Source organism: Quercus lobata, chromosome 4 (genome assembly GCF_001633185.2).
Source record: "Quercus lobata isolate SW786 chromosome 4, ValleyOak3.0 Primary Assembly, whole genome shotgun sequence".
Lineage (NCBI taxonomy): Eukaryota > Viridiplantae > Streptophyta > Magnoliopsida > Fagales > Fagaceae > Quercus > Quercus lobata.
The window spans coordinates 12,823,831-12,838,705 of NC_044907.1; the positions used below are offsets into that span (position 1 = coordinate 12,823,831).

At 31.2% G+C, this 14,875-nt stretch overlaps 1 long non-coding RNA gene across 1 annotated transcript; it reads left to right on the plus strand.

Annotated features, from left to right (window-relative positions):
• The first annotated feature begins 8,389 nt into the window (after positions 1–8,389).
• On the plus strand, positions 8,390–11,808 carry LOC115983691. Its single transcript, XR_004090160.1, has 2 exons — positions 8,390–8,691; positions 11,588–11,808. It is a non-coding gene; the product is annotated as an uncharacterized LOC115983691 (long non-coding RNA).
• Positions 11,809–14,875: the final 3,067 nt, after the last annotated feature.

Sequence of the window (14,875 nt, forward strand, 5' to 3'; positions counted from 1 at the left end):
AGTAATCTAAGACCGAAGTGGAAGTGTGGGGTAAGAGTACGTGGTAGGTTGTAAAATTATGGGGAAGAAGAAGAATAAAAGAATATGGAGATGAAAAGGTGTATAAAGTGCAACTATAAATTGGCAAATTAAATTGCGAAAAATTTAAAATAACATAAATCGATATGCTAGTGACAACACATGTTGCCAGTGACATGGCGGAACAGAAACTTAACAAAATTAAATACAAAATATCTATTACGATATATTGTATAGACAATTGAAATTTTTTTTATTGTACTTCAGGACTTCGGTTATTTGATAATTGCATTAACATATACCACTGGTTTTATTTGACAAATGGATGTTTGGTTTGCAAATAGATTTCAACAAGTTTGATGGATATTATACTTTGTTTAGCGTGTAAGAGACAATCAGGTTCTACGTACCCAAAATAGTCAAATCTAAGTTGGTTTAGAAGAAAACCATAGATAGCAAATTTGAGTTGATCAATCCGCATGAGGATTTCTGGAACTCTGGAACCATTTTAGTATGCATGTGCTATTATAAACATACTTGGACATGTTTAGTTAAACTTGAGAACAATTTTAGTAGATTTGAGAAAATAAAAGAAGAGTTTGATATCGATGTTGTTCAAGAATGGTATAGAGAATCGATAAGTAAAGCCATAAGACAAAAAAAGTTTAATGATCAAAATTAGCAGAAAAATTATTCATTATTCTGGGAATAATGCAACCTCCTCTTACTTCAATAGTAAATCCCGCCCTGAATTTAGTTATTAGCCAGCCACCCTCCTAGTATTAGAACTTCAAATAATCCAACAAGGCTAGATACGTACTCATGCATTTCTATAAATATGAAACCATCAAATTTTCATTATTAATTTAAGCTTCCTTTTCCTCCTTCCTTTCCTTCTCTATTGGAGTCCTCCACTATGGTTTTCAATTTTTTCTTTTTCTTACTCCTTGTGTCTCTTGCTTCTTCTTCTTCCTCTTCTTCAAATTCCACAAACACATTGTTGCAATCTTTGATAAGCAACTCTACGAATTGCCCCAACGTGAGCCCTTATCAACAAATTACAGTCACTCCCTATTCCAACCATGGAGAGATGAAGTGTACGTTAATGTAACGGTTAGTGGAATTTTGAATCCTTCAAACGGTGATTGGGTTGGCATGATTGCAGCCTCTCATGCTGTTAAGGTAATACAAATGATTGAATTCTATGTACGCATGTGATAGACTTCCTTCTATTTAGTTATTTTCAAGTATGCATGTGCTATTATAAACAAACAATTCGCTTGAGTTTGATATCATTAATATTAATTCTTCACTTTGTTTGTGAGTCAAAGTTTATGGTTTGGTGGTATTATCTAGTTTCTCTAGCTCATAGGGAAAACTTGAGTTCGAATTCCCCTCACCTACTTGTCATAAACAAAAAATAGGGAAGGGGGAAAGGGAGTAAGTAATATTACATTCCTGGAAAAAATTGGCTTTTGCCCCTTTCAAAAAAACAATCCAGCATTTTGCCCTCTTTCTCAAATTAATTAGGGAAATTCCCCTCTTTTGGAACTCGATTTTCTCAAAATCGAGTTAAGCCCTATAGTGACGTTTTTAAGAAGTCTATAGTGATATTTTAAGGACCTATAGTGGCGTTTTGTAATCCGATCTCCATGAAGTCGAGTTATAGGTAAAAAAAAGAAAAAAAATTGCATGTAACTCGACTTCATGGAAATCGGATTACAAAATGCCACTATAGGGCTCTAGAATTTTTTTTTTTTTTTATAACTCGATTTTGAGAAAATCGAGTTTCAAAAGAAAGGTATTTCCCTAATTAGTTTGGGAAAGAGGGCAAAATGCTAGATTTTTTTTTTTTTGAAAGGGGCATTTGCCCATTTTCTCCTTACATTCCTCATTTAGATTAAAGCTCAGCTGAGGTTAAAAAATGGCAACCACCTTTTTTTTTTCCTTAGCCTCCGTTTGGGAGTTCATAAGGGAATGGAATAGAATAATTAAAAGGGAATGAAATGGAATAGAATGTATTTAAGTAAGGGAAAAGAATGAAACAGAATGAAATGAAATAGAATTAAGTACCCATTTGGATTGAGCTTATCAGTGTTTGCGACTAAGTTTTTTTTTTTTTCTTTTTTTTCTTCTTTGAAGCGCTTTTCTGTGACTGGTGGCTTTTCCAGTGGGTCCCATACACTATTCACGAGACCCACAAACTTCTTTTTTTCAATAAAACTTTCATTAAAAATGGGTCCCATGGCACTATTTAAACATTTAAAACTTTTATTCATTTTCATTCCATTCCATTTTCTCCTCCCAAATGAGGCTTTAGTTTTTCTTGAGGAATCAAATATGGGGTGGAGAATGGAGCTAAGATTCTTTTTGGGTAGGTCAAGTGGATGTTCGGGTTGGGTTCGAGTCTTGCGCTATTTTCAGGTTTCAAATTGGTCTTGGGTTTAATCCAACCTGCCTTATCCTGAAAATTCTTCTTCTTCTTCTTTTTTTCCCCTCTCTTGAGTTTTTACACCTTTGACGGGTTTCCTCTTATATTTCCTAATATAGCGTTCTACCAAAAAAAAAAAAAAAATTGAAAGTTTTTATTTCTGAATATAAATATAAAGCAAATTCCTATTATAGATTTTCCACTTATTTCTTTTTCCAATTTAAACCTTGACCAAATCTGACATCTTTTATACTCTCCATGTTTATTTCTAATTCAAATTTGAATTAAACCTTAAAAGGAAATCTCTTGGCATTAATGACTTAACTTATTTGAGTTTACATATCAAATTTTAGTGCAGTAAATTTGAATTAGGCAACTTGCAATTCACTCACCAGTTAAAGCCAATTTGATTTCCTTACACATATGACTGAATTTAAAGGGATTGGTTTCCCTAACCAAACTTTAATTAAAAATGCTTACTGTGTGCAATTAGACAAGTAACTAGTACTACTGGGTTAGCATTTTATCATCATAGTTTTTTTAGAGAGAAATCATAATGTGAAACAGTGATATATGATGTATCAATTTCATTTTTTAAATGTATGTTTGGTATATCTAATGTTATATATTTATATTCCTAATATAGTGTTCTGAAAAAAAAAAAAAATCTAATATATATAGATTTCCATCTTAACGTTTATTCAATTTTTTGCCAACCATAACTATCTCTTGAAATTAAAGTTTCTGAGTTGCATCTTCCTCCATTAAACTTATATTCAAAGAGAAAAGATTCAATCACTCATTAAAAACTTTCCTAATATAAATGTCAAATTAAATTTGAAAATAAGAGCTTAATTTCAATGGAAAGATCTTATCTTTAGTTACCTCATTAAAGCGTCTACATTTTCCAAATTGATTTTTAGGATTCAAATTTAAAATCCAAACATTGACGGATCTGAGTCTATTTGGAAACACAAAATAAAAACTACCATTTTTGGTCATTTCATGTGTCAACATTTTAAAACTACCATTATTAGACAAGCAATACACATAGAAATGAAAAAATAGTGGGTTCTAGTTAGTTTAGTTGGAAAAGTCTTTAATACTTAAATAAGTAATTCGAGATTCAACTTTCGCCTACACCAAAACCGATTGGTGTTTTGGTCTAATGATAAAGAGCTATCATTAATAGCAGACGCCATAGATTGAAACTCTCTATATAATATATATATATATATATATATATATATTTCTATGGATTAGACTCTTTAATTAAAATTAATTTTTATAAAACTAAAAAAAGAATGACCTGTTCTAGGACCCTAAAACCCGCCTGAGATTTGACCCAGCCCAGCACTTGTAAATTCAGGTGAGCTGATTTTCAGGACATTATTATTGGGTCGGGTTTTGGGTTAGGTCTAAACCTGACTCATGCTCAATCCTAGCAGGTTTGATGCTATCTAGACCCCAATAGGATGGGTTTAGGTTTGAGCTTTAAAACCTAATAGACTTTAGGATAAGTTTGGGTTTTAGATCTTGGAAACCCCTAACCCCAACTTAATTATATAAATTAATTACCAAAATATTTCTCATAATAATAATAATAATAATTTTTTTGTAAAAACATCCTAAATTTTTGTAACTAATCCATTATATTTAAAATAATATAAATGCTATTTTGGATTTCAGTATTACTATACGGCTTTGTTCTTAAATATGACGATATTTGTTAAATACGAAATGAGATAGAGTTTTATATGAATTGAATTATTGATATTGTTCAATTTATGTTTATGATTCAATTAGTGGTCTTACAGTACTTCATTAATGTCTGAATGTAACTACTAATAATGTTAGGTTAACTCTATCTAAGCACAAGAAAATTATATCACAAGCAACTTGGGACAGGCCCACATTAAACGAAATCTGTACTATTGCGATGGGTGCAAAAAACGCTGCTATATGTCGCCTATTGCGGTGTTTTATGGGACCGTTGCTGTACATAGGGTCTATTGCAGTGTTTTTTGGGACCGCCACTATAGGTATACTCTTTTGCGGTGTCATATAGTGGCGGGACATAAAACCGCCACCATATAGATGTTTTAGTGGCAATAACATAGATATAGCGGTGCTCTTGAAACCTACCGCAATAAATACATCATCTTGCACAGATGCTATAGCGGTGGTAGAGAAAAATGCTGCAATATGTGAGCTGTAATGGCATTTTGTATGACTGCCACAATAGGGACTCCTTTTTGCGGCGTTTTTCCTTGGTTATAGTGGTAGGTTAGACCACCACTATAGACCTTTGAATTTCCCAACCCCAAAATTTCCCTTTGTTTTTTCGCCTTACCACTTAAAGATCAAATGGTAAATTACATCCGATTGGCATGCATATTAAAAACATATAAAAAATGTAATCCAATGGTTGGATTTTCAAAATATGAATTCAATAATAAGTTATTAGTTGGTGTAACATTTTTTAGAGCTACATTAAGTGTAACTTAAACTCAACCCTATATTTCTTAGTTCAATGTGAATTTTGACAAATCTATCGTTAGATTACATTATCTTCATATATTTTTCATGCTTACAAAATTTCAAGGTAATCAAAGATTAATAGTCATGTCATCAATCAATTGTTTAAATTCAAGTTTTTGTAGTTTAAAATAACACATAAAAGATAAGTTTAAAGATCAAATGGTAAATTACACCAAATTGACATGACAATTGTTATGCATTTTAAGAACATATAAAACATGTAATCCAACAATTGGATTTTCAAAATATGAATTCAATAATAATTTATTGGTTGGTCTAACATTTTTTAGAGTTACATTAGGTGTAACTTAAACCCAACCCTATATTTCTTAATTCAATGTGAATTTTGACAAATTTACTGTTAGATTACATTATCTTCATATATTTTTCATGCTTACTAATTTCAAGGTGATCAAAGATTAATAGTCATGTTATCAATTAATTGTTTAAATTCAAGTTTTTGTAATTTAAAATAACGCATAAAAGATGAGTTCAAAAATCAAATGGTAAATTATACCTGATTGACATGAAAATTGTCATGCCTGTGAAGAACATATAGAACATGTAATCCGACGGTTGGATTTTCAAAATATGTATTCAATAATAATTTATTGGTTGGTGTAACATTTTTTTAGAGTTACATTAGGTATAACTTAAACTCAACACTATATTTCTTAATTCAATGTGAATTTTGACAAATCTACTGTTAGATTACATTATCTTCATATATTTTTCATACTTACAAAATTTCAAGGTGATCAAAGATTAATAGCCATGTCATTAATCAATTGTTTAAATTCAAGTTTTTGTAGTTTAAAATAACGCATAAAAGATGAGTTTAATGATCAAATGGTAAATTACACCCGATTGGCATGAAAATTGTCATGCGGGTTAAGAACATATAAAACATGTAATCCAATGGTTGGATTTTCAAAATATGAATTTAATAGTAATTTATTGGTTGGTGTAACATTTTTTAGAGTTACATTAGGTGTAACTTAAACCCAACCCTATATTTCTTAATTCAATGTGAATTTTGACAAATTTACCGTTAGATTACATTATCTTCATATATTTTTCATGTTTACAGAATTTCAAGGTGATCAAAGATTAATAGTCATGTCATCAATCAATTGTTTAAATTCAAGTTTTTGTAGTTTAAAATAACGCATAAAAGATGAGTTTAATGATCAAATGGTAAATTACACCCGATTGGCATGAAAATTGTCATGTAGGTCAAGAACATATAGAACATGTAATCCAATGATTGGATTTTCAAAATATGAATTCAATAATAATTTATTGGTTGGTGTAACATTTTTTAGAATTACATTAGGTGTAACTTAAATCCAACCATATATTTCTTAATTCAATGTGAATTTTGACAAATCTACCGTTAGATTATATTATCTTCATATATTTTTCATGCTTACAAAATTTCAAGCTGATCAAAAATTAATAGCCATATCATCAATCAATTATTTAAATTCAAGTTTTTGTAATTTAAAATAACGCATAAAAGATGAGTTTAAAGATCAAATGGTAAATTCCACCCGATTGGCATGAAAATTAGCATACATGTTAAGAACATATAGAAAATGTAATCTAATGGTTGGAGTTTCAAAATATGAATTCAAAAATAATTTATTGGTTGGTGTAACATTTTTTAGAGTTACATTAAGTGTAACATGAACCCAATCCTATATTTCTTAATTCAATGTGAATTTTGATAAATCTACCATTAGATTACATTATCTTCATATATTTTTCATGCTTACAAAATTTCAAGGCGATCAAAGATTAATAGGCATATCATTAATCAATTGTCTAAATTCAAGTTTTTGTAGTTTAAAATAATGCATAATAGATGAGTTTAAAGATCAAATGGTAAATTACACCTAATTGGCGTACATGTTAAAAATATATAGAACATATAGTCCAACGGTTGGATTTTCAAAGTATGAATTCAATAATAAGTTATTGGTTGGTGTAATATTTTTTAGAGTTACATCAGGTATGACGTGAACCCAGCCTTATATTTCTTAATTCGATGTTAATTTTGATAAATCTACCGTTAGATTAAATTATCTTCATATATTTTTTAGCTTACAAAATTTCAAGGTGATTAAAGATTAATAGGTATATCATCAATCCATTGTCTAAATTCAAGTTTTTGTAATAAAATAATGCATAAAAGATGAGTTTAAAGATCAAATGGTAAATTACACCCGATTGATATGAAAATTGGCATGCATGTTAAGAACATATAATTGTATTGGTAATACTTAAACTGGCTCTTAAGGAATTTTGCAAATAAATTGTGAATTTGTTTGTGTTATGCTAAATTTACAGAACTATGTGGGTGTTCCTTATATTAATTTTTCAAAATATTAAAAAATAAAAATAAAACTTAGCAGTAGAAGAAAATAATATAAATGAGAATTTCTTTTAGGATATAAAATTGTATTAGACCATCTATTAAGTTTGACTGGGTTTAACCAATTTTAATTAAACTTTGACTGGGCCTTTCTCTAAATCTAACCGTTTGATTGTGACCATAATTTACCAAAATTAATCATTCATTACACTCTTCAAATCCAACGGTTAGATTTCAAATCTAAGTATGACACATGATGGACATTTGTTGTGTACCTGTATGATTATGTTCAGTCAATTTGACCATCCAATTGGTCTCAGATTTCACCAACACTAATATGTTATCATACTCTTCAATCCTAATGATCAAGATTCGAATATGTATTTCAGCAATTTCAATGGTCTTGGGACCATCTATTAAGTTTGACTGAGTTTGACTAACTTTAACTAAACTTTGATCGCGCCTTTCTCTAAATCCAACCGTTTGATTGTGATCATAATTTACTAGAATTAACCTTTTATAAGACTCTTCGAATCCAATGGTTAGATTTAAGATATTATTAATTTTTATCTGTTACTTATGAATATTCATTAATTTATCATTATCTCTTTCTATTTATTTTAATAAAAATACACTATTTAATCTTAATTTAAGATATTATTATTCTAATTCATTAAATTCTAGTTAATTTTCATTTTAAAAATACTTACAGTGATTACTCCATTAGTGTGTGTGTGTATATATATATATATTTTTAGGAATATTTTAGTGATTAGTTTTTTTTTTTTAAGTAAATTTTTATCATTAATTTTTAATAAGGGATTTACTAATGTGTGCCCTTAGGACATATATTAACAAACCATTTTAGAAAACTTTTTTATGAAAAAATAAAAAAGTAATTTATTATTTTGACAACTTTTTCGATCTCTCATAAAAACTTTCCCAAAATGAATCCTTTTAATAAAAAGGCCACACGTTAAGTCCACACTCCACACATTTCTATTCATCACTTTGCCCGCATAAAATTTCATTTCCCACTTCACAAAACATTTTATTTTCCCACAAATATTTCATTTCCTACTGCACAAAACTCTCTCATTTTCTCTCTATCTCTCACATTCACTCTCACACACACACAAATCTTCACATTCACATTCACACTCACACACACAGCTTTCGCTGGTGTCGAGGAGGAGAGACCAACCAAGCGCCGCCGAGCCCAGGGCCGACAAGGCCGAACCCAACTCAGCCCTCCTTCGGCCCAAATCTCCTTTCAATTGCTCAGTGAATTCAAAGTTCCTTTCATTTCAACGATCTTAGCCAGGTACGAACACAAATATTTTTCTTCCTTTACCTCTTTTAATGTTGTTTGTTTGTTTGGTCGCTGAAAACAATGACATTACAATTCAATTCTCCAACTTTACCTTCGATTTTTAGAGTTAAGCTTTAACTTGTTATCTATTTGTTATATGTAAAGAGGTTTGAGAAATACATTTGATTCTTGTTAAATTTTTGCTAATTTGATTACTACTTATCTAGGGTTTTGGGAAATTAACCGACACTCATAAAGTGTTTGATGAAATGCCGATGAAGAAAGTTGTTACTTGGACCGCTGTTATTGATGGGTACTTCAAATTTGGAATTTGGGTTTGATCATTTTTGGACAAACTATATATCATTTCTTGTGGGACAAATTCCTTTGGAATTTTGGGATATGTTTATCTGGGGTTCCTTGTTAAAATAAGCACATCAAGTAGTCAAGAAATGTCTAACTCTTCCTTATAATAATACCAAGTCCCACATGAGAAAATTAGAAAGAAAGAGAAAACATATTTAGGTCGAATGGTTAATATGGATAGACTGGCTATAACCCCTATAGAATTAGACTTTGTGTAACTAGAGCCTAGAGAAAACTGATACTTACCGTAGTATGCAAAAAAAAAAAAATTCACTTGAGCCTTGTAAAGGTAGTGACTTTTTGGTAATGAGATTTATCATTTATGTATGCTTCCTCTTAGAAGTTAGAACCCATGTCTTTGCAAAAGACTCCACTAGAACCCAGCTGAAAAGATCTTTGAGAAGTGAACTAGAGATGGAGCTTCAGACTTCCAGCAAAGTAAGGGTGGTGTTTTATTTGCTTTATTGAGTTGACCACACAATCCGAGTAATAAGTAAATAAAGATGAAATTGTATAAAAAGTAGAAATAGAAAGTCATTGAAAAGACAATCACGTGGGGTTGGGTAATTTCTTGGAAGCTTCCTATTTTACAATGCCCAACATCCATGCTTATTTCCAAAAAAAAAACCAACTAACTATTCTGATTTTATTATTAAAAAAAAAATAAAAAAAAAAAAAAAAAAACCCAACTAACTACTTGGATAAGTTGATTAGGATTTCTTTTCAAACCTCTTTATTGAGTTCATTAGTTAATGTCAAAATAATTGTTCTATTTTGCAATTTTTTTGTTTTTGTTCTGTTTCCTTTTGTTTTCTTGGCGGTTTGTTATGTTCAATTTGCTTGATGCTAAACAATTTTACTAGTGTAACCATTGGACTTCTTAATATAAAAATAAACCATGTCTATTGTCTTTACTCTTATTATCTCTATTGATGATGTCCCTAATTTATTTTCAATTTCTTTGTTTTCTTCTCCCTCTACCAATCCAAAGATTGGTGTTTGGTATAAGAATGCTGATTTTGTGTACCTAATCCTAATTTACTAACCATGGCTAGGCTTATAGTATCTTAAAAATCCTCATCAATTGTATCATTTTATCAAATGTGTCAATGAGATGGTACTCTTGAAGCACTGCTCTATTTCATGTCCAATTACCTCATGTCCATGAGTTGAACTCATTCCTTGTTTATACTCTACTACATCTCACTCCAATTATATATGGTCTTCTTGACGACCGCATTAAACATTTATTACGAGATAATCTCTTGTTTTGGTTGTGATGGTATCAATTTTTATTCCTATAGTTGTTTGGAAGTTGCATCTTCCATGTAATAAGCCCCTCCAAGAATTATAAATGTACTTGAATAGATCAATTGTATTATATCGTCATTCTTTTTTGCATAATAAGCTAATATTGTGGCATTAAGTTGTGATATTTTTTACTTATTTGAGAGCATTCTTCTTGATAAAATTAAAATTTTAAGAGTATTATGCCAATGAGGTCTAGCTCAAATGGCACTACTTCTTTTTGTTAGAGCAAGGTGGAGGGTGAGGTCGTGAGTTCAAGTCTCACCAGGTGTGTTTGTAACTTACTACTAAAAAAGGAAGCTTCAAAGGAAGGTTCAAGTGTACTACCCTTTGCTTGGTTGCTTGTGTTGTGTATTTAGATTTTCCATGTTAATTCGAGTTTTGCTATACCCTTTGTTTCCACCATAGAGCAAAGTTTGCATGTTAATAGCATAAATAACGATTTTTTTATATTCTGGCATGGTTGTGTTGTGAATTGGAAGTCAATTATTGTGGATTTTTTTTGTTGCAGCATTGGGATTTGGCAAATAATATCCCTTGTTATTATAATTTTTTTTACTGGAGAAAAAATTATTATTATTTATATCTAAGCTTTTTAAATTTTCATGATTTAATTGTATATTTGAGTGTTTTGAATTCTTGTGTGAAGAGTTTGAAGACATATAAATGAATGGGTATATAAGCTTCCTGAAATTCTTGTTGCTTCAAATATGATTCAGGCCCTATCTATAATATGGTTTGTCACCAGTATGTATCCTTAACTATAACTTAAATCTGATTGTTAGATCACTAAAAAAGAAGTACATGAACTACTTTTTTTGAGGGCTGAACCTGAAACTTTGGGTGGGCTACTGTGTGAGGCCTACATGCAACTATCATGTTCATGTCGAGTTCAGCCATATTTTATCTATTGAAACTTATCATATATTGAAAGCAATTAGCAAGTGCTATTTCAAATCCAGATGGCAAGAAAAATAGGGGCTTTAACTGATAACCTTAGCTTAAAGATATATACATAGTCTATATAAATTACTTAGTTCATGTAAATGTTTGTGTTCCTTATCAGAATCCTCACCTTCTCACTATTTCAAATCATGCATTGCCTCTTTCTTTTTATTTGGAATTTGAACTACTTTTCAATCATACAATCTGAGCATGTCTGTGAGAGATTTCATTTTCTTGTCATTCTATTCCATTTATACGCACTTATTGAGTAATCATAATTTATATGTAGGATGTTTCTCTGGTCTAACAATCTCCAGCTCTCAAAAATCATCAACCGCATCCCATCAACCAAGCAACTTATAAGTTTTATCTTGGTGTTCGAGGACTTTTTTGTATACAAAGAACTACAGAAGAACAACCACATTTTTTGCAAGTGTTGAAGGATATTTTTAAACACTTTGGAACTTTGATTATAGTATTATCTTAATTTGAGTGGTTGTTTTATTCAAAGGACCGCATCTTTTTTTGTTAATCTTATGATGAAAGTTATAGACAATGTTATGTATTTGATAATATATTTCTATGTTAATATAATGTTAGTTTAGAGACATTTGTGGTGTTGTTAATTAGTTACATTTGTGGTATTGTCTCAGTAGAGTTAAAATTATTACAGGATTTTTGTAATAGGTTTGTGGTTTTAAAACCTAGGGGGAAAAAAATTAACCTATAGCAGTGGGTAAAAAGCGCCGCTAAAAGTCTAAAATTATGTTTTAAATGAAGCTCTATAGCAACATTTATAGCTCGTCGCTAAAGCTTCACACATATAGTGGCGGTTATCTCCGCCGCTAAAAGGTGCTTATGTTCTGTTTTACATGAAACCCTATAGTGGCACTTATTGCCCACCGCTAAAGGTTGTCACCTATAGCAGTGCACATAATTTGCCACTAAAGGTCAATTGACCTAAATTCTACTCTCATATGGTGGCGGTTTTCTGCTCACCACAAAAAACCAAAAACGCCACTAAAAGGTGTATTAAGTGGTTTTTTTTTTGTCACTGCCGCAATAGAACTATTGCAACAGTGCAAGGCTAGCAAGAGGAACCGCCGCAATAGGCCAAATAGGCCTTCAACGGCAGTTTTTTGGGCTTTTGCGGCAGTTTTGGCCCACCGCAATAGCCCAGTTTTTTTGTAGTGCCAATTGCTTAGGTTTCTTAAATATATATAAGTGAAATGAGTTTTTGAATAGAATTTGGCTAAAGTCTATTTGGGTTTGGGAAGGTTCTCTCATCCCAAAGCCAATCATTGTTGTTTTAGTGAAATGGCCTTATTTTCAGAACTATAGAACAATTAGGAGGTCTAAATATTCATGGAAATAATAAAAATTTCTCAACCTATGCTTTGCCATACATTGGTTGATGGGTGAATGTAAGAAGAAGGTATAGTACATCAGGTTTATATATGGTGGTGAAATTCATTTTTTATAGACTTTTCAACTTTGTCATTTTCTCCTTAAGTGTCCATTGTCTTTAATTGATTTGTTAACTTTTTGGACCATAAATGTTAATTTTGATTTTCTATGATCTCCCATGTTAATATTGGTTTTTTTTTTAACACAAATTATGTAAAGAGTAAATGTGTAGTGAATACCTACAGTGGTACATTAGCATCTATGTATATCAAATATTAACATTATGTATATGTTTACATTAAAATTGCAAGCAATGTACATGAGTAACGATCCTGACTATCTTAGTTGCAACAAGCACGAATGCAAGAATGAATGTATAGTGAGGACTTGTAGTGGTACATTAACATTTCATGTTATTAACATTAGAACAGACATCGAATTAGTGTTGTATAGTGGGGGATTCAAGACACCTTGCATTCTAGGTAGGTCAGGCCCCTTCAATTTTGCCAATCCAAAGAAACCTGATGTAGAACAGACCGCCATGTCCTTTTTGGACTCTCACGCGTGCTTGAAATCATCGTGCAAGGCAAAAAAACACTTGTAGAAATCATGGGCCTTAGAGTTAGAATTCTATGAAATTTGGCAGACTGAAGCGAAACGGCCTTCTGAGCAATACTCATTACTCAACAATTACTTAGGCAATTACTCAGGCTGAATCCTATGAAATTTGCATCTAGCTATGAATTAGAGATCACTAAATAAGCAATTACTTAGGCAGGCCTAAGTATCCAACCTCACAAGTAAAGTATCCCACTTCCAAGGTTACTCAACAATTTAATTTACAAGGCATAGACTCCAATTTATAAAATTAACCCATTCAAGTTATAATCTCTAATATCAAAACCTCAACACTTAATAAGTAGTTCCCATAAGATTTATATAATATCACCAAGAGACCCATGACACCAAAATCATAATATCTCAAAGACAAACAATTTGAATCTTTAACTAGCTCCAAATAATCAATAAAATTATATTCACCATCTATTTCTCATTATAAGCAAAAACCCTCAAATCTTCACAACTTAGATAGCCACCATTGTAATCAGTGGCGACTCTAAGAATTTTTTCCAAGATGTTCCTTAAGAAGCATAATTTTTCCCAGTGGCACCTCCAGGAATTTTTCCCAACTGTATTGTTGTTTAGTTGTTTCATTAATTTGTTTGTCTTTTATAAACTATAATTTGTTATATTGTTGTTTTATTAATTATAAAATTATTAATTGTTGTTTAACCTAGCATAATTTAATTTGTTTGTCTTATATAATGTATTGATTAATTAAATTATTAATTATTGTTTATTAGTTGCTTTTCCCAATTAATTATTGGTTAATTAATATTCCAAACAAACAAAATTAATTAGTTCAACTAATTACTATGGTTGTTTGATACTTCCCTACTTGGAATATCACACTATTACTTAACAAAAAAAAAAGGTCAATAAATTGTGCAACACAAAAATATATAGGCCGTATAGCTTAAGTCCAAGTCTAAAAAAGAGTGATTTATTACATATTTTATGACCATTAGTTGAACTAATCAACTAGCACACAGCAAACAACCATATTTATTAATGATTAGTTGCACACTTGCACTAGCACTAGCACACAACACACTTGCACTACCCCGGCCCCATGCCCCCATCCACCCCCTAATTCAATAGACAAGCCCCAATGCCCTATGGCCCTCAATCACAAGACTAGAGTCAATCAGATAAAGCCAATTTATTGTATCTCACCAAAAGACACCAACACCAACACTAAAAAACAATTAATAATCTCACCAACACCAACACCGAATAAAGCCAAAAACAGGGTAACCATTAATAAAGAGAGACTGAGATGAAGAGAGAGAGACTGAGATAGAGATGAAATACGGAGCAGGGAGGCTTAAGGCTGATAGGCGGCGCCGTCGGGCACAATGGTGAGGTGAGGAAGATCGATCAAGCAGTACGTCGAGATGTAGCTTCCGTCCATTTGAATGGGAGATCGAGTTTGAGGCTCGATTTGGCAAGCGATCTCCTTCTCTGTCTGTTCCATTGGTCGTTGCATGACTTGTGTCTGGGAAGTGTTTGAGGCCTAATCTGATTTCCAATGTTAGGCTAGTTTTTT